Here is a 21,508-nt window from a genome sequence, read left to right as displayed (position 1 = left end):
TTGGGTGAGTGAAACATACTACAGAATGAGGGTTTTTGGCGGTGAAATTGGAACCGTGGTTGGGTCCATGAACCATGGTTCCAATCATTTGGACAACACAGCGGGTGAACCTGAGGTGAGTTTGCCTCAGGTTCTCCATTATGTCCAAAGGCATTAAATGTGTTTAATGGCTTTTTCCAACTTTATCTACTAACTCTGAAACTTCCATAGTCATCCAGTCTTCCCTTTCTATTAACAGAATAGGATTTATAATCACATTAACATACACAAGTAACATACATGATGCTCCCCTAAATTATTATATTCATTTTGTCAGTTCTTGGAAGAAAGAAGCCAATGCTTTATTTGGAGTATAAAATAGTGTCTATATACCAGTGCCAGAAGCCTCCAAGTGAAGATGGGTAAGCTGGAGCGCTTGGTTACTAATGAAAACAAAGATATAACAGAAGCCTGGTAGAACAGGGAGAATCAGTGGGACACGGTTATTCCTGGATATAAACTCTACAGAAGGAACAGGGAGGGGAGGACTGGGGGAGTAGTAGCACAGTACATCAAAGAAAGGATAGATCCCCATAAGCTAGAAAACCTAGGTGGACTGGAGTCCTCCACAGAATCATTCTGGGTGGGTAACATTACGAGGACTGAAAGGAAATGTGTTACTAGGGACGTGCTATCACCCTCCAGATCAAAACACTGAGAGTGACCTGGAGTTGGAGAAGCAAATAAGAGAGGCGTCAAAGAGAGACAAGGCAGTAATAATAGGTGACTTCAACTACCCACACATAGACTGGGTAAATTCACATTCAGATAATGAAAGAGAGGTCAGATTTCTAGGCATGCTAAATGACAGTGCCTTAGAACAGTTAGTCATGGAACCAACCAGAGAAATTGTTACCTTGGACTTAATCCTGAGTGGTGCCCAGGACCTGGTGCGAGTTATCAGAGTTGCAGAACCATTGGGTAGCAGTTAGGGATGTGCACAGAACCACACCGGGTGGATCGATGGCGGCAGGGTGTCACACTTAGGGTGGGGAGGGTGCACTTATCCCTCCCTCTGCTTTCCCCCGACTGGTGCCCGGTATTTCTCAAGTCCTACGGGGTGTCAGTGTACTTCCCTGCTGCCCTGCCCGCTCTTCGGCTGGAAGTGGCAAGAAGTAGCTGGTGTGTGTGTGTGCACCCGGTGGGCACGAAGGTGCACACATTGTGAGTGCCTGCACACACGCCCGATGTGTGCACGGGCGCTTGCGACGTGCATGCGCTCATGCCCACAGGGCTCACGTGCGCCAGCCACTTCCAGCCACTTCTGGCCGAAGAGCGGATGGGGCGGCAGGGAAGTATGCTGCTGCCCTGTAGGACTTGAGAAATACTGGGTGCTGGTGGGGGAAAAGTGGAGGGAGGGGTAAGTGCACTCTCCCCCACCCTTAAAGTGAGACACCCCCACACACACACCTTTGAACTTCAAATCGCCCAGTTCTCAAACCTGTTCGGAGGTCCTTAAAAAGGTAAAAGGGCCTCTGAATAAAAGTAAAAGAGGAAAAGGGCCTCCGAACAGGTTTGTGCATATCCCTAGTAGCAATGACCATAGTGTGATCCAATTCAGCATGTTTGCAAGTGGAGAATTGTCAATGAAGTCCAACACAGATACGTTGTATGTCAGAAGAGGAAACTTCTCAAAAATGAGGGGACAAGTAAAAAGGAAGTTGAAAGGGTAAGTCAGGAGGGTCAAATCACTCCAGAAAGCATGGAACTAATTTAAAACCAGAATACTAGAAGCTCAGTTGGAATGTATACCAAAAAGGAGGAAAGGTATCACCCAGTTCAGGGTGGCTAACAAGTAGAGTCAGGGAAGCTATAAAAGGAAAGAAGACTTCCTTCAGAAAAAGGAAGTCCTGCCCAAATGAAGAGAACAGAAAGGAACATAAACTCTTGCAAAAGAAATGCAAGGAGCCAATAAGGGATGCAAAAAGAGAGTTTGAGGAGCATATAGCCAGAAGTGTCGAGGGAAATAACAAAAACTTATTTAAATATATCAAAAATAGAAAACATGCCAGGGAGGTGGTTGACCACTTAGATGATGATGGCATGAAAGGGATTATTACGGAGCATAAGGAGATTGAAGAGAAGCTGAATGAGTTATGTGCATCTGTCTTCACGGTGGAGGATACTGACCATATACACCCTCTTCGGAATTGAGCTTTTCAGGTTTAGCGGTTGAAGAACTGGGCCAATTTGAGGTGACAAGGGAAGATGATGATGATGATGATGATGACGACGACGATGACTTTTATATCCCGCTCTTCCTCCAAGGAGTCCAGAGCAGTGTACTTCATACTTAAGTTTCTCTTTCACAACAACCCTGTGAAGTAGGCTAGGCTGAGAGAAGTGACTGGCCCAGAGTCACCCAGCTAGTATCATGGCTGAATGGGGATTTGAACTCGGGTCTCCCCGTTCCTAGTCCAGCACTCTAACCACTACATCACGCTGGCTCTAAACTGTCTTGAAAAACTAAACATTAACAAATCGCCTGGGCCAGATGGCATCCACCCAAAGGTTCTGAAGGAACTAAAATGTGAAATTGCTGATCTCCTAGTAAACATATGTAACTTTCCCCTACGATCAGGCTCTGTCCCAGAGGACTGGGAAGTAGCCAATGTTCAAAAAGGGATCCACCAGGGATCTGGCCAATGTAACTCCAATTTTTAAAAAGGGATCCAGGGGAGATCTGGGAAATTATAAGCCAATTGGCTTAACTTCGGTGCCAGGTAAATTGATGGAAAGTATACTTAAGGACAAAATTGTTAAACATGTTAGAAGAACAGGCACTGCTGAAGGAGGACCAGCATGGCTTCCGCGAGGGCAAGTCTTGCCTCACTAACCTTTTGGAGTTCTTTGAGAGTGTCAACAGGCATGTGGATAAAGGTGATTCAGTTGTCATAGTATACTTGACTAAGATCCCCACCAAAGGCTCTAGTGTAAACTTAGTCATGGGATAAGGGGGCAGGTTCATGTGTGGATCGGTAACTGGCTGAAGGAGAGGAAACAGAGGGTAGGATAAATTGACAGTTTTCACAATGGAGGTAGATAGTGGGATCAGTACTGGGACCAGTGCTCTTGAACTTGTTCATAAATGATCTAGAAGTTGGGGTAAGCAGCAAGATGGCCAAATTTGCAGATGACACTAAACTATTTAGGGAAGTGAAATCCACAACAGATTGTGAGGAACTCCAAAAAGATCTCTCCAAACTGGGGGAGTGGGCAACAAAATGGCAAATGCGGTTCAATGTAAGCAGGTGTAAAGTGATGCACATTGGGGCAAAAAATCCCAGCTTCATATATACACTGATGGGGTCTGTACTGTCGGTGACTGACTAGGAGAGAGATCTTGGGGTTGTGGTGGATAGCTCACTGAAAGTATAGACTCAGGGCACGGCAGCTGTGAAAAAGGCAAATTCCATGCTAAGAATAATTAGGAAGGGGGTTGAAAATAAAAATGCTAATATTATAATGCTTTTATACAAATCTATGGTGCGGCCACATCTGGAGTACTGCGTACAACTTTGGTCATCGTTATCTTAAGAAGGATATTATAGAACTGGAAAAAGTGCAGAAGAGGGCAACTAAGATGATCAGGGTCCTGGAATACCTTCCTTATGAAGCTAAGCTACAGCATCTGGGGCTCTTTACCTTTGAAAAGAGGCGACTAAGGTGAGAGATGATCAAGGTGTATAAAGTTATGCATGGAATGTAGAGGATGGGCAGAGAGAAAATTTTCTCCCTCTCCAACAAATCTAGAACCAGAGATCACCCATGAAACTCAAGGTTGGGAAATTTAGGGCCGACAAGAGGAAGTACTTTTTCACACAGCGCGTAATTAATCTATGGAATTCTTTGCCATGGGATATGGTGATGACCACCAGCTTGGATGGCTTTAAAAGGGGCTTAGACAAATACATGGAGGACAGATCTATCAATGGCTACTAGTCTGGTGACTGTGGGCCACCTCCAGCCTGAGAGGCTTTCTTTCTTTCTTTCTTTCTTTCTTTCTTTCTTTCTTTCTTTCTTTCTTTCTTTCTTTCTTTCTTTCTTTGATTGATTTCTATACTGCCCTTCCAAAAATGGCTCAGGGTGGTTTACACAGAGAAATAATAATTAAATGAGATGGAACCCTGTCCCCAAAGGGCTCACAATCTAAAAATAAACATAAGACAGACACCAGCAACAGTCACTGGAGGTACTGTGCTGGGGGTAGATAGCGGGTGAGATTATGCCTCTCAATACCTGTTTCAGGAGAGCAATAGCAGGAGATAGGGCATGCACATACTTCTTACCTGTGGGCTCCCCAGAGGCATCTGGTGGACCACTGTGTGAAACAGGATGCTCAACTAGATAGGCCTTGTGCTGGATCCAGCAGGGCTGTTCTTATGTTCTTATTGGCAATGATAAGAAAAGAATAATTCCAGTTGTATCTGAAGAAAGTTAACCATGACTAACTTCCACTTAAATTAAGTGAGAGCCAGTGTGGTGTAGTGGTTAGAGTGCTGGATTAGGACCGGGGAGATCCGAGTTCAAATCCCCATTCAGCCATGATACTTGCTGGGTGACTCTGGGCCAGTCACTTCTCTCAGCCTAGCCTACTTCACAGGGTTGTTGTGATGAGTAACCTAAGTATGTAGTACACTGCTCTGGGCTCCTTGGAGGAAGAGCGGGATATAAAATGTATAAATAAATAAATAAATAAATGGTACTTAAGTTAATGATGACTAAGATGTCTCATTGATTTCAATCATGCTTAGTCATGATTAATTTTATTTGGACACAACCCATCCTTATCTGAGATCTTATCTAATCTTCGATTCTTATCAAATCAAATCAAATCAAATCAAATCAAATCAAATCATCTTTATTACAGATGGTCTTAGACCAGCATAAGTACAAGGCATAAATTGGTGTACAAGGTATATAAGACATGAACCTTAGAGAGTGCCTTCTTTGGTCTCATCCCCACCGCATGCTAAGATCATCTGAAGAGGTCTGCTTCCAGTTGCCACTGGCTCGTCTGGTGGCGAATCGGAGGCAGGCCTTCTCTGTATTCCTAGACTGTAGAATGCGCTCCCTGTAGAAATCCATAATTTGGATTGTTTATCGGCATTTAGGAGAGCCCTAAAAACCTACCTGTTCGGCCTGGCCTCCAGGGTTTTTATATTGTTTTAAGGGGTTTTTAATGTATCAGGTTTTAGCTGTTTTATTGTATTCTAATTTTTTTGTTTTCGATCATTGATTGATTTTAACTGTTTTGCAGTATTTGTGAACCGCCCTGAGCTATTTTGTAAGGGTGGTCTAGAAATCAATCAATCAATCAATCAATCAATCAGTCAAATAAATAAATAGTTAGTATAAAAGGCACATATGTGTAAGGCATAAAAGGTATAAGGAGGCATACTTTTCTGATATCTCTGCTTTGTGTTTCAATTATGACAAAATAATAGGTACACCTTTAGTTACAGACGATGCACAAGAAATATATTTCAAACAATTTTCTCTAGAACTGTAGATCACAGTATACAACTGTAAGCAGATAATATCCAATCTTTTGTTCCCTCAACAAATAGTTGTTACAGTACCTATTCTCCTCTTAACTGAACCAAGCACTAAAAATCATGCCCCTCTCTTGTGCAATGGAAAACAGAGGGTTAATCTGGATGTTAGCCACTGTGTTTTAAAGAAGATTGGTTGTAAAATTAGGTGATTTTCCTGAGAGTTTAAAAAATTAAAATGTAAGGATTTATAACAGATAAGCAATTTGAAATAAATATTTATGAGTTTCAGCAAAATTTTGGTTGTCTGAAACTGTAAATCAAAGATAAATTTGTCCATGAAGACTTAATTATAGCTTGGCACACAAAAGGAGGGAAAATAACATATTGCACGAGATTGAAGATGATAACATAAAACCAATTACTCAATTTCTTACACAATGCTGTGGGTTTATGGAATGTAGAGATTACACAACCAAACAGTACATGGAGAATAACAGGAAACTGAGATATATGTCTCTTGTTATTTGAATACAGTGTTGAAAGTGATGTTGGTTTTGTGGAGATTACTTTTAATGCATACTTTGATATTTGATATTGACGTTTTGATCTTTGATACTGACTTTTCTGTTTGCTTCACAACTTAAAAGGCGGCCCTGAAGATGCTGCAACAAAGCTGCTGCAGAATCCTTTCAGGCCATCCAAAGGGGCTGCCTTAGATACCCTAGTGGACAGCCTTCTCTATGGGAGATGGGCAGGATATGTGTCCCTTTCGGATCTCCTGGATCTTGCAGTGAGGTTCGATACTACTGTGGTATTTTAGCCTGTCTTGCCAGAATGGGACTGTCTTGCAGTGCTTCCAGTCAGAAGAAGGTGCTGGAAGACTGCTGGTCTTCCCTGTGGCCTTTGGGCTCCAGAGTGCCATAGGTTTGCATCTCATTCCCATGCTATTTAACAATTACATGAAACCAGTGGGGGAGGTTGTCCAGAGATTTGGAGTGTAGGGTTACCAATATGCTGAAACGGCATGCAACTCTTTTGCTCCCTTCCTTCAAATTCTAGGGAGGCAGTGGAAGTCATGAACTGGTGTTTGAATTTGGTAATGGACTGGACATGGGTAAACAAACTGCAACCTAATAAAAAGATATGGTGGTCCCCGTGACGGGGAGTCAGCTCTCTGTATATGGTAGTGTAGTGAGCAGCCTCCCCTCCTTCTAAAGAGTTAATAGCGAGTGAACTCTTGTCTTGACTGGCAGGCTGGTGAACTCCAAGGCAGCCAATCGGTACACCAGGTGGGGTCTAAAAAGCTGTTGCTGGGAATTCTGGGAGGAAGAAGGGCAGTGTGAAGGTCGGGTTCCTGGGGCATCGGTTATCCGCAGCAGGCCTCGCCATGAAGATCGTTAAGGTTCAGGCCCTCCTGTCCTGGGAGCCTCCAAAAAGTAAAAAGGATGTGCAACAGTTCTTGGGATTTGCAAACTATTACAGGAAATTCATCCCCGCCTCCGCCTCCCTTGCAGCGCCCCATACTGACTTACTACATAAGAAAAACCCCTTCCAGTGGACCACAGGTGCCCAGCGAGCCTTTGAGGATCTAAAAACCCTGTTCGCCTTTGACCCCATCCTAAGATATCCAGACCCAGAGAAACCATTTGTCATGAAGACAGATGCCTCTAGTGTGGCGGTGGAGGCCATGCTTCTGCAACCTACAGGTCCAGATGGGGCCCTGCTTCCCTGCACTTTCCATTCCCGGAAACTAAATGATGCTGAGAGAAACTACACCATTTGGGACAAAGAACTCCTTACCATCAAAAGACACCTTCGAAACATGGCAACACCATCTGGAGGGGGCCTGACATCTGGTGGAAGTGCACACTGACCACCGCAACCTGGAACACCTTCAAACAGCCCAAAAATTGAATCAGCACCAGATCTGCTGGCCATTCTTTTTTATGCTGTTCTACTTCATGGTCACGTACATCCCACACACCCAGAATAAGCGAGTGGATGCTCTGTCCCACCTACCCAATTACAAAGGGGCAGAGGGGGTCACCCCTCTGGCCACAGTACTGTGGCCCAAAAACTTCACAGTTGTGATGGGCCCAACATTGTTGACCGATCAGATCCTGGCACAACAAAAGAATGACTCTTTCACACAGGCCCAGATACGAGAAACCGATTTGCTGCCAACCATCCAGACTTCATACACCATACTTAATGGGCTACTATACCATGGGGATCTACATACCCCCGGAGCCTTTGAGAACCAAGATCCTATGTAGATGCCACGATGCCCCCGCAGTGGGCCACTTCAGGGTATATAAGACCCTGCACCAGATAATGCAGGAATTCTGGTAGCCCCGGATCAAGGCAGAGGTGCACCTGCACATGACCACATGCCCTACATGCCGCCGAGCCAAGGACATTCCAGGGAAGCCTGTAGGACTTCTCATGCCACTCCCTGTCCTTGCCAGCCCCTGGAAAGCCGTATCCTTGGACTTCCTCACTGATCTAACTGGGCAAAGAGGCACCTTTTACCATGGTGATTCTCTTTATTTAGCAGGGGGAGAGTAACTGGCCCTATCCATCCCCAGCACAGTACTTCCAGTGACTGTTGCTGGTGTCTGTCTTATGTTTCTTTTTAGAATGTGAGCCCTTTGGGGACAGGGAGCCATCTTATTTGTTATTTCTCTTTGTAAACCGCCCTGAGCCATTTTTGGAAGGGCGGTATAGAAATCGTATTATTATTATTATTATTATTAGTAGTAGTAGTAGTAGTAGTAGTAGTATTAGTATTATTATTATTATTATCTGCCACCTTCCAAAGGAAACATGGTGATATTAGTGGTGGTAAATATGTTCATAAAGATGTGCCACTTCATTCCCTGCCCTGCATTACCCTTAGCCAAATACACCTCCTGGTTGTTCCTGACTCACATCTTCCGACTACATGGGCTACCGGATTATCTAGTCTCTGATTGTGGACGGCAGTTCATGGTGCACTTCTGGAAATCTCTGTTTCGGTTCCCACAGGTGGACCTGCACTTCACCTCCGCCTATCACCCCCAATCCAACGGGCAAACCAAATGACTTAACGTCCTGTTGGAACAGTATTTGAGGTGCTACACGAACTACCAACAGACCAACTGGGCAGAGTGTCTACCATTGGCAGAGTTTGCTTACAACAACTCGCAACATGCCACCACACAACAGACACCATTTTACACCTCTTATGGATTCCACCCCTGACATTTCCCTGGACCGGAAGCCCCGACTGCGGTCCCTGCCATAGATAACCTGCTACACGAATTACTCTCAGTGCAGTCTGTCCTTTGGGAGCAGCTGCTTCAGGCTAAGGAGTGGTAGAAGCACTACACAGACTGAAGATGGCCAAAGAGGCCCACCCTTGAAAGTGGGTGACCAGGCGTGGCTGTCTGCTATACATCTACTCCTCCAGGGGCAGACCCGCAAATTGGCAGCCCACTATATTGGTCCTTTCCCAGTAGTGGATCAAATCAACCCTGTAACATACCAGCTGTCTTCCCCCATGATACTGCATCCACCCAGTCTTCCACAGATCTCTGTTGGTCCTAGATCAACCACCACATCTAGCTCCTCCTCAAGCCCCTCCGCCGGTACTGGTGGAGGATCAGGAAGAATACGAGGTGCAGGAAATCCTGGACTCCCAAGTTCATAGGGGCAAGCTGCAATATTTGGTGGACTGGCGCAGCTACCCTCCCAAAGATCAGTCCTGGGAGGATGCACGCCACATCCACGTCCCTCATCTGGTCGCACAGTTCCACCAACTCTGCTTGGAGCAGCTGGCCCTGGCCCAGGTGGGGGAGGACCACCTTGGGGAGGGGAGTGATGTGATGACTCCCAAGGGGGTCATGGAGGAGGATTCCTCAGATAAGGTCTCAGAGCAGGGAGAGTAGGCTAAAACTCCAGTTGACTCAGCAGAGCCAGAGCTGACAGGCCTGCAGGCCCCTCTGCCTCATTTCCTCCCTCCTCCTGATGAAACCTCTGAGGCCACTGAAGTCAAGGTGCCTGCCCCAAATCCCCAACCACGACATTTGGCTGGAGTACATGCTCAGAGGGAGGAATGCTGTAGGTCAGAGAGGCTGGCCAGAAGGTACAGGTGTTCCAGCTCTGACCCGGCTGCATCTCCCTGACAAGGCTCAGCTGCAGTGATGGGCGGGACTCTCAGCACACTACCTATTTAGAGCAGCCTGAGGCTGGATCTGTGCTGGAAACAATGTCCGTGGTGACCAGCCCTTACCGTGAGCAACCTTGACCTGGAAATCTGGACCTGTTTATTGTAACTGACCCCAATTAGTGTTCACCCCTGATCCTGACAACTGTGGTACCTCCAGTACTGACTGCTTGCAACATTTTGTGACTACGCTTTGTCTCTGTCCCTGTCTGTCAGCTCTCCCTTCCCCTCTGAAAAGAGTGGTTTCGCAGCTGCTGGGCAGTCAGCCAACGCAGATCATTACAGGTGGTCTGTGCAGGAGAAGCACGTATGGAAAGGCTTAGTGAGGGGCATGGAGATTTGCTCCCTCATGGCAGAAGCCAGCATTGTGGTTTCTCTCATGGAATAACTCTGCAGATCCTTGAAAGACAGGATTGCAGGAAGCTTGATTCTCATCAGGAGTTTTGGTGAGTTTTCAAAGAAAAAGGAATCCAGCATAGGGAACAGTTTGTTTAGTCAGACTGTGCATTAGGAACTTACATTTCTTTCTGTGTATGCTTTGTATATCCCTGATACCATTCTATTATTGTTTACCTGCAATGTAATTAAAATAAGAAACACTAGCCTACGCTCAACCCACCTAGGGCATTACAAAAGACTCTGTAAACATCTCAGCATGCCTAAATACGATCTAAAACTGAAGCCTAAGACAACCTATTTTTGTAACTTACTAAATATTTTTGAGTGTATCTAAAGCTAAAAGCCTCAGACAGAAGCAGTCTGTAGTAATTGAATAAAACTGTTTCTATAATTCTTTTTACAAGCCTCTCAGAGTTGCTTTCAGGAAAACGGGGGGCAGAAGGGGGATTTTTCTGGTTCAAAAGCATCCTCAAGAGCTCAGCAGCTATCAGTTATCAGTTTTTCTCACAATGTGTAGGCATACGTGTGCCAGGATTTTTTATATTTATCCAAAAGCAAAATTAAGAGTGTTTTCTCTGGGATATTCCATTCCAAGCCCAGGGAGGTTCAGGCTCTACTGATAAGAGGAGTGGTGGCAGCAGCACTTTAAATCTATCGGGAATATAGAATAGTTTTATGAGAACCCCAGCCAGGCAGCTCACCAGGGATGACTCGGCATTTCCTTTCCCTCATGTGAGCTAGCTCTGAGACAAAGGCTTTAATCCCTTACAGGTAGGAACCCACTAGGGCTGCTGTACAACTTAAGTGACCCTACCATCTAGGGAGTTATAGGTAAAAATCAATCCATCCATCAGTCAACCAATCAATTTTTATTTCAGTCCTTGACCCGCAAATGGTAAAAAACATATTTTACACTGGACCTGGAAACCAACTGGGAGTTAATTAAGTTATTGCAAAATTAGTGGTATACATTGCAGCCAATATGATAGGTAGCCCTCTGTCGATGGTAGGGACCTGATGGGGCTGCTGCACAACTTAAAAGGCTGCAGTGATGAGTGTGCTGCAGAATGACTTTAAGTCACTTGTGGTTGTCTGAAACAGGAGATCAAAAATAATGTCTCCCATGAATAATTCATTATAGTTGGGCACACAAAAAGATTGACTGAAAATAACATCGTGTATGAGATACTACACTGTCAGGGCTGCCTTTAAGTTGCATGGCAGCCCCAGTGGGTCTCTACTGTCAACAGAGGGCTGCCCATCATTTTGGCTGGAATGTATAGCACCAACTTAGCAATCATTTAATTGATTAGTTGATTTCCAGGTCCAATGTAAAATACTATTTTCTGAAAGGCTGCCAGTGAGAAGCGCCAAAAGCATGGAGCAGCCACATTCTCTGGTGGGTCTGCACTGCCACCACTATAATTGTGGTTTGAAAATCGGCACAAAACCGCAATTACAGCTGCGGCACAAGTCAGGAGTAACATTTTGATGGCAAAACATCAGGTCTCAGCAGCAAACCTTAGAGATAACCGAAGGTTCAAATTGGGAGCTTGGTGAGGCAAACTGGACGCTGCTTTTGGCCCATAACCGCAGTTTCATGCATTTGGGTGTAACTGAGTTACAACTTCAGCCACAATTAACTGCAGTTATCCGTTACATCTGAATGCGGCCAATGTATGAATAAGCTTTTTCTTTGCTCCAAAATACAGATGTAAATAGAGATAAGCCTGAGCTCAATTAATCTTTAAGCTGATACCAAACTCTCAGAGAGTCTCCTACCAAACAGTTAGTTCCCAGATTTTATTGCAATATAATAATAAACAGGGAATTCAGTGTCCCTTTTACTGCCTGAGTTAATTTGTCTGGCTTATTATTATCAGTGTGATATACAGTAAGTGTTTATTTTTATGCTTTATAATATAATTTTGTATTGGAAAGTCCCAATCTTCCATCCCATTTATGTTTATATAGGGATGTATTTGCTACTCTGGGGGGTTTCTTCTACCACATGAATTCTGATAGGATTGCCTTTTCTTCTTCTTCTCTCCATTTCTTAAGAATGGACAGTTCACAATGAAGAGGACTATCCATATAAAATGTATGATTTTAGGCAAAATAGACACCTCTTTCAAGGCCACTTTTCCTAATAATGAAATATGAGTGATTCCACTGTTCCAGTCCTTTCAAAATCTCCCTTATTCATTACATTCATGATTATTCTTTACATTCAACTTAGTCTGTATTTGTATGCCTAAGTATCTGAGTTTTGCTTTGGATTGTATATTTACTTTAAATTCTGTCCACCAGATCTTGACTGATATTAAGACCAGACTACTCCAATTTGGCATAATTAATTTTGTAACCTGACACATTAGTGAAGAACTTCAGCACCTTAAATAATGCAGAGAAAGAGGTTTCTGCTTGAGATAATGTAACAGTTATATCATCTGTGTATAATGAAAATTTAATTTCTTGCTTGCCCAATTGGATCCCAAAAAGATCTCAGGGGCAGCTCTTCCATTAGGCAAAATGAGGCAGTTGTCTCTGGTGGCACCTTTGGGTGGGAGCAGAATATCCCCCCACTGCCTCCTCCAGCACTTTTTTAGGTAAACAGCTCTGAGCTACCCTGCCCCTGTTGCTGGTGGTCCCAACCTCAGGGGAAAGCCAGTGTCTATATTATCCTTCCCATCCCCTCACATGTCCAGGTGTCACTCTTTTCCTCTTCATGGCAGCTTCAGTGGCTGGGGCATGCTACGGCTGCTGGCTTTTTTGTGTGGTGCATCCCACAGGAGGCAGAATTAAGTGTGTCTTTGCAGCCATTGCCGCCTGGTCTCTCTGTTGCCACTAAGCTTTTGAGTGAGTGTGTGTGAGAGAAAGAACATGTGTGACCTTCAGAGATATATGTCCATGATACACAGAGGGTTTCAGAGAGGGAAGCAGAGATTAGTGATAATTGCCCCTTCCCCCACTTGCACGATAGTACCGCTGTAATCAGGAACTCAGCACTGCTGCACCTGCTCCAGGGATGACTCCAATGGGAACCAATGGGCAGAAGATGCTTCCCCCCCAATTTTTCCCATTCCTCCTTTTGCTGCCCCATCCACCAGACTGGAATTTTACAGCAAAGTGTCAGACAATGCAGTTATAGTACATGATGGTCCTATAGCTTGGATCATCTTTTTAAAAACCTCTGTAGTTTAAAGAAGTCTCATTCACTCACTTCTATGCCCCAGAACAAGCAACAGAAGTGCAACCAGGAAGGTAGGAGACTCCTCCAGCTTCTTGGGAGCCAGGCCAACCCCTGGCCAGGAACTGGGCTGGGTATGAGACCATGTGTGCAGGGGTGGGGGCCATGAAGGGCCATCTCCCCTGCAGATTTCAGCTGGCCTAATATTGACCTCTCTCTTCACCCCAGTATTCCTTGCCACATTGTCATGGGCATGCTGGAAGACTCTGAGGAGGAGTTGGAGTTAGAGACAGAGCTGACCGCAGAAGAGGGTGGGCAGGGGCGTAATGACAGGGGGGGCAGGCAGGGCACATGCCCTGGGCGCCACTTTGGTGGGTCACGGGGGGGCGCCAAAAAGTGCCATGAACCCCCCGATCCCCCCTAGATTGCACTGTGGCGGCGGGCGGTGGCGGATCATCATCATGTGCCCCTGGGAATGGATCATGGCTTGTGGCAGTGAGCGCAGCGGTGGTGGGTGGCGGCGGATCGCGTGGCGGTGGCGGGCGGCAGTGGATAGCCGAGTGCAGCAGAGCGACGCCGAGGCCTGCCGTCTGGCCCGGCGTCGCTTCCCAATTTCACAGGCGCACCTGCACAGTTCATAGAATGAACTGCGCAGGCGCGCCTCGCAGTTGGGAAGCGACGCCGGGCCAGACGGCAGGCCTCGGCGTCACTCTGCTGCACTTGGCGATCCACCACCGCCCGCCACCGCCGCGCTCACTCCAGCAGCTGCCCGCCACCGCCACGCTCACTCCCGCCGCTGCCCGCCGCCGCCACCCACAGCCGCCGCGCGATCCGTCGCCGCCCGCCACCGCCGCACTCACTGCCACAAGCCATGATCCATTCCCAGGGGCACACGATGACGATCCGCCGCCATGCGATCTGCCGCCGCCCACCACCGCCGCGCTCACTCCCACGCCACCACAAGCCATGATCCCAGGGGCACACGATGACAATCCACCGCCGCTCGCCACCGCCGCGCAATCTGCTGCCGCCCGCCACCGCTGCGCTCACTCCGGCCAGGGCGCAGGTATGGGGGGGTGGGGGCGCAATTTCAGGGGCAGAGCTTGCCCTGGGCGCCGTTTTCCCCAGCTACGCCTCTGAGGGTGGGCAAGGACCAGAGGTTGCAAAGGGAGAGTGGGTCTGACACACAGGGAGTTGAAGAAGAGTTAGAGCTGGGTGAGACAGCTCTTGAGGAGGAGGCGCAACCAGTATCAGCTGTGGAAAGGCGCCGATCCACGAGACAGCAAGAGCTAAGAAGCCGCATGCATAGAACAACAGGCAAAGCTGCTGACTCAGCAACTCTTAATTAACAGCACCAGGGGCTCAGCCTATTTAAGACACCTGTAACATAGCTACCCTGCTGATAGCAACAACAGTTTCCTGCAAGCTAATTGGCTGTGTACCTGTATTGCCTTGACCATGTTTGGACCCTGGACTGTGTTGACCTTGCATGTGGATTTTGCTTTGCACTCTGTTGGATTTATTGGACTTACTTGGACTGGACATGGTTTGGAGAATTTATTCCTGTTGGATTTTGCTGTTCTGCTTCTGCCTCTGTTGCGCTTCATCTGGCTAGCCTGACAGATTTACGACATACATAGTCTTGGACATGAGTAGATAACTAGCCTGGAACTTAGACTGTGAGGGTTGGCTTAATCCAGAAAAGACTGTAAGGTCATTCATACAACTATTACAGGGGTAAGAAGGGCAAGCAGGGGAGGGAGAAGGCAGGGTTGAACCTACCTTTTCCCCAGACGATCTTTCAGCTCCTCTTCAGCGTGCCATTGTGCACCCACACGATCTGCACTGCTCCTGGCAAGGCAGATTGCTGGAGGCCAGAAAAACAAGTCCCAGCCTCCAGGAATCTCAAGAGGCGAGTAGCACAGTGCACTGAGGGATTGCCCATCTAACCAGGCACTCAAGGCACCCGGCTTAGTGTATGCTTGGGCCAAAGCATACACATTACCCCGGAGCTGGGGTATAGGGGGTGTACTTATGCCTGTTAACCCAGGTAAAAGCCCAGGTCAAAAACTCGGACTACCAGGGGAGAGAGCAAGATTGGCCTTGATTCCGGCACTACACACAAGCAGCCCAACCAGGTAGCACTGCCCTAACCTGGGTAGGGCTGCTTGTGTGCACAGCCTCAGTATTTTCTAAAAGGAATCTGACCCATTTTCTAAATAAGTTTGAAAAGGTCAAGCAAGCATCATTAATAAAGTAAATAAACTGGAATTAACTACCTTGCTGCTATAACTAATTAGTGTATAGTAAAATCCTCACTCCCCTAATATTGTTCTTTGCCACCTCTTCTCTTCCCAAGTTGTTCTAGAGTTGCTCCTGACCTGCACAGTGCTGGTCTGGATGTTGGCCGCTGTGACTGAATATTTAAGATTAGTTCATAGCCTTCTTCCTGGGAGGAAGCCTATCTGGTTGCTTTCAACTTAGTTCCCAGTCATATTTCCTAACCTTTTAGCCAAGATGGATAACCAGATTTTTAAGTCTTGATTCAGTAATGTGATTAATCTCTTTAAATCAGGAATATTTGGGTTTTTACCCAACTTTGTTATCAAAGCCATCTTAACTTCTTCCCATGACTTTGGAAATATCCCTTGTTCCATACAAACACTGATTATATAATGTGACAGCTCCAGTAATGTACCCTAGAGGTATCAGACCAGGTGCCTTATTATTACTCTAGGGCCTCAATAAATTATATATCCTCTGCCGTAAACAATGGCAAACTAGCTTTAGTTGTAAGAGTCAATAATTTCTAAGAAAGGTTTTTCAGAGGAGTATAGTTCCTTTTATTACTCCAACGGTTTAGCCGCTTCTCCAGAAAATATTGCTGATAAACAACAGATGATATCACCCATCTCTAATGCTCAGAGGCTATGAATGTAGCTAACAATTTCCCAGATATATATTACCAGTTCAAATAAACATTGCTTAATAAAGTTTAACAAGTTCTTTAAAGCATTATCTTATAATGTCTAACTGTTCTCTTGCTATTGATATCCTTGCCAAAATTGTTGCATCACCTGTACCTATTTGTTCTTTTATTATTTATTTATTTATTTAATTTATATACCACCTAGTATAAAAATCTCTAGGCGGTGTACAGAATTAAACAATTTCCAAATTATCTGTTGTTGTTACTGGTGACTTTTACATTAAGGCCTTTTCCCCCCAGTTCTGAATTGTTATTTATAATTACCCCTCTAATAGCTTCATTGACTGCATCCCCATATTGTTGTCCATTTTCTATTCAGTGTTATGTTACGCCAATTTTTAAAAAACCAGCGTCTTCTCTATTTGATTCCATAACTCTTGATCTTTTAACAAAAAAGGTAAGCATGGATGTAATCAGAAACTATGTTCTACCCAGGTTTGGCAGCTGTATGTGTGCTCCCAATTTTTGGTTGTGTGGAAGCAAGGTATGAGGAAAACCTGGGGAGAAGTGATTGTGTGGAAGTGAGGTAGGAGGAAATGCTACCCAGGTTCTTCTCTTACCTTGTTTCCACACAATCACTTCTACCCAGGTTTTCCTCCTACCTTGCTTCCACACAACCTAAAATTGGGAGCATACACAGCTCCCAAACCTGAGTAGAACACAGTTTTTGACTGTGTGAATGACCTCTGTACCTGAGAAGAGATTCCTCCTGCATTTGAGAAAATTGTTTCAAACGCTGTGCTAATGGACAATGTAAGGGTAGGGCTATGGAGCACATCAGCATGGGGATGGGCAGCTTGCCTGCATGGTCTCATTGATGCTGTGTCTGGGTAGAGTGTCCACACTTACCATAACGCCTAACTGATCTCCATTAAGGACATTGTGTTAGTCCTTAAGGTTCACTAACAATGTTCACTAGCAAGTAATGTTAAAATGTAATTCTCTTACTTGCTTTTGGACACCCAGAATGAAGAGTCGCAGGGCCATAACCACAGGAAGGCCTGACTGCTTCAAGGTTATTCCAGGCTCCTTCCCTTAATTCCCAGCTTTCATAAATTACAAAAGAAAAGAGGCAGTGTAGCCTTTTTATGTTTGGAGGTATAAGGAAAAGTGTGCAGACTGTGTTCTACTGTAGCTCAGTATGAAGCAAAGCTGTTCCCACTTTCCTGTTTTTTGAGTGAGTGCACAAACACTGACACAACTGACACTTTAAAAAGATTACATTTCATTTTATTGATATGTAATGCCATTAAATACCTCTAAACATATTAGACTAACTGTATTTTAGGTTCTGGCTGCTCTGCATTGATTCTCCTTCCTTCCTTCCTTCCTTCCTTCCAGCCAACCCCAGTCCCTGCATACCCGTAGGCCTTTTCAACACATCATTTGTGCCCAGATAGCAAATGAGGAAGTCAGTAAATGCTGTGAGGTTTAAAACAGATTAGAAGTTGTGAAATGTGAAAAACACACTGCCGAGGAAAACTTAAAGGGAAATAGTGCTGTAGCTTTGGTTTGTGTTATGTGTTGTAACTTTTGTCCTTGGCTTGGCTCTTGACATTTGCGGTGCAACATTAATTTGGTATTGAACCAATGGGATTTATTTCTGTTTGCTTATTTAAAACACCAAATGGAGGGGGCTCTCTGCATTTGGACATGATGATGGGCATGGAACAAAACTCATTTCCCATCAGTCACACCCTGGCCTAGAAGTTTTCCACATGGGGCTTTTCAAGCTCTTTAACTCGCATCTCCTCCAGAATGGAGGGGGTGCAGTCACATAGTTAGATTTACTCTGAAGTCCCTGTGAGTTATCGGGAACAGTTCAAACACAATTCAGGTTTTTCACTGTGCATTAGAGTGTCGCCTGATTTATAACTAGGGGGGAAAAATCCACTATTTGTGTCAGTTTTTTGAGACAACTTCGAGTTTGCAGTAAAGCCTCCCCGTAAACTTGCGGTAAAACCTGCTGTGCGTAAAAGCCCCAGGTCCATCACTTTGCCTCTCAGAGGTGGTCTAGGACTCTTTCCAGTTCCCTGGTCTGTATTCAGGGGCGTAACTATAATAGGGCAAGGGGAGACAGTTGTCTGGGGGCCCACTTCCCTGGGGGGCCCCCCAGAGGCAAGTCACATGACTGACTCCCCCAGATACGCACCCACCCGGGCTTCCTTCAGTTGTATTCATCCTCTGAAATTGATGTGAGTGTTAAGACCTGGAGCTACCAGAACAGCAAGTCTTTCTCTAGTACCATTAAATGACTTGTATCATCCACAATTTACAAAACATTTTAAAAAATAATTTAGGATGATGTTCTATTGTGGCACATAGGTTATATTTTACTCTGCTTTTTGTTACCACTATTCAGCCTCATTTAAGATTTCTTTACTTCATGAGCTGAGCTTCAGTGATGGGGGGCCCATTTTAAAATCGTGTCTCTAGGCCCACTCCAGCCTTGCTACGCCCCTGTCTGTATTTAAGTGGGTAGTATGGGGAATTTTAAGTGTATGTAATACAGCTGAAAGTAGATTAGGATCTATGGATGATGTTTTGTAGTAGATCAGCAAGTTTCTGACTACCAGTTGTTTAGCAACAACATCAAAAGGCTCTTCCTCCCTAAATTAGGCTGTTTAAATCCCTCAGTTGTAGTAACTGAGATTTGTACTTGTATATGCAGCTCATCCCAGTGGATGACTCATGAGATAATTGGCTGTGCTGTCCCAAGCCACCAATTTGCATCTGTCACTATTTAGCTCTGTTAATCACTTCCCCTGTGGGAGGGGGGCAATTTCAATTAGGGAAATATCTTATTTTTCATTTTTCATTTTACATTTATACCCTGCTCTCCCTCCAAGGAGCCCAGAGCAGTGGACATGGTTATGTTTCATCACAGAAGAAAGGGATAAACAGTTGCCATTAAGCACTTTTTTTTAAAGGCAAAAGTTTCTGTTTGCAGATCTCATGGATCTTATCTGGCTTGATCCTCATTGCAGCAGTTAACATGTGTTGGGGCTGTACCACTTCATACTCCTGGTATGGGCTCACATGATGCAATGCTATACAAACAAAGTTCCTGCCCAAAGAAAACTGGCATGTCAAGGAGGAGGCTAGAACAGAATCTCTCCCCCCACCCACTAGGTTTCTCTGTGGGGGAGTTTTTGTTGTTATTATTATTATAGAGGAACATTTTTTTTTTGTATGGAGAACCCTCCTCTAGTCTGAAATAAACACAGGTGGTTTACCACGTCAGTTAACTCATCCTTGTGCATAGAAACAGCCTAGAATAGCAAACCTATTAAAGGTTATGCCAGACATTAAGGGCATGCACACAACCATTTTCACTGGTGGGGTTGAGGGCAGGCGTGGAGGCAGGCTCCTTCCTGCCTCCCTGTACACAATCTCTGGCCTTGCTGTGGCACATGAGCAGGGAGCCAGAGCAGGAGGTCCTCTGGCATCCCTCAACGCATCACGCTAGGAGTGCGATGCATTGAGGAATCTTCCCTCAGGTAGGTGCTCTGCAGCCTAGCTTTGCAGACCGCGCTCACTCACAACCCCAGGGTAAGTTCCCTGGGTTGGGGCCGTGGCAGCGCCAGGATTGGGCTCGATCCTGGTGGTCAGTCAAGCCCAGGCTGGGCTGCCTGTATGAATAATAGCCTCATTGATTACTTGCCAAATTAGGCCCTATTCATATGTTATGTTCAATGCAAATACAGTGTGTGCCCATACAGATCTGTGTGCATTTGCTGTAATTCAGACATTATGTTCAACAATGCGCAGTATCACACTTCCAGTCTGTATCCTATCCTGCATTTTGAGGGGGCCTGTATCCCAGCTCACTTTTTAAAGAACACTTTTAAATGAACACATTCACACAAAAACCACATATATGAGTACAAACACGGGAACATAATGTCTGAACAGGGCTTTAGTTTCCTTACGGAAGAGGGAGAGGCGGCAGCAGCCGCCTCTTCGGGCCTTTCTGAAGTTTGTTGGAAAAGTGGAAGTAGGGCATCGAGGCAGAAGGCAGCAGCAGTCTACGTCATAGGCTCTCCCTAACACCCCCTGGCCTGTCCTGGGCCCTTCCCTCTTCCTGGATCTCTCGCCTATGCGTGTGTGCTAATTAACTTTCACTTATGATTCAGTGCCGCTGTGACGCCAGCTTCTCTCCCTCACAGCTCGTTTCCCCTTTCCGCCCCCAATCGCAGGCTTCAGGGGTGGAAATAAACCGAAAGCCGCTGGTGTCTTTCTGGTGCTTAAGATCAGAGCTTGGGACTTTTCTGTGTGGATTTAAAAGGAAGGATTTCAAAAGCCAAGGCTTTGGAGGCACACGAGGAAGACAGCAAACTGAGATCTCTGGCTTGAAGGTACGGAATGGGTTGGACAGTCTTAACGAAGGTGTAGGGTAGGATTCGATGGGCTGGATATGGAGCAGTTCAGGAGAGCCTCAGGCTGGGTGATGGAGTGAGAGGAAAACGGTACGAGGAGAAAACAGAAGAGGCATTGAAGGAGGCTTCCTGTAGTGCAACTGAAAAGAGGGGGAGAGGAACTTTCAGAAAGAATAGTTAGAGCCTGTTGCAAAAAGGATCTTATTGTAGCCCCTTAGGACTAGCATATTTATTGTGGCAGAAGACTTTAAGCTGCCACAGGACTCTTTGAGGTTTGCATACAAGATTGCAATGTTTTCTTCCAAATCAGTTCAGGGGAGATAAGTGTCATCTCCTTTAAGAAATGCATTGAATCCCACGGATTAGTCCTAACCCATGAACATGCATTGAACGCATGTGAGTGTGTGAGCTAGGGAATTTCCAAAGGGAATTCCCAGTTAATCTGTTGCTGCAGTGCAGAAGCAATGAACAGTCTTGTAACTTCAAGACTTAACGGATGTATTGTGACATAAACTTTTGTGGACCTGAGCTCACCAACATGCATGAGGACGAGAATTGCCTAAGTAGATAGGTATAGGTGCGAGTGTGTCTCTTTTTAATAAAGAGTTAAGAGGTTAAAGAGTGCAAGAAATAGTTGTAGGTTTGTCAAGGTTCTATGCAGAGCACACATGAATACAGAATACAACCAAATGGATATAAGATTCAATTATTGTGATGTGGCCCACTCCTGACTGGCAGCTACTGGTGACAAATGGGCACAGCAAAATCAATAGTGAACAAACACCCAAAGTAGAAGTTCAGAGCATT

General features: G+C 45.4%; 1 protein-coding gene across 4 annotated transcripts in view; it reads left to right on the top strand.

Moving 5' to 3' along the window:
* Positions 1 to 21,508, top strand: part of STAT6 (signal transducer and activator of transcription 6) — a 177,949-nt gene that overhangs the window by 47,739 nt on the left and 108,702 nt on the right. The window contains exon 1 of one of the 4 annotated variants that reach the window (XM_053294033.1): positions 20,438 to 20,680. The exons of 2 other annotated variants lie outside the window; for them this stretch is intronic. The gene's annotated coding sequence lies outside the window, so the exon portion shown is untranslated. Of the gene's footprint in view, positions 1 to 20,437; positions 20,681 to 21,508 lie in introns of those variants that run through there. One more of the 4 variants, XM_053294029.1, reaches the window with a different exon arrangement.

This window comes from Hemicordylus capensis, chromosome 2 (genome assembly GCF_027244095.1).
Source record: "Hemicordylus capensis ecotype Gifberg chromosome 2, rHemCap1.1.pri, whole genome shotgun sequence".
Taxonomy (NCBI): Eukaryota; Metazoa; Chordata; class Lepidosauria; order Squamata; family Cordylidae; genus Hemicordylus; species Hemicordylus capensis.
The sequence above is the reverse complement of the archived record's forward strand: the minus strand, read 5'-3'. Positions and strand labels throughout refer to the sequence as shown.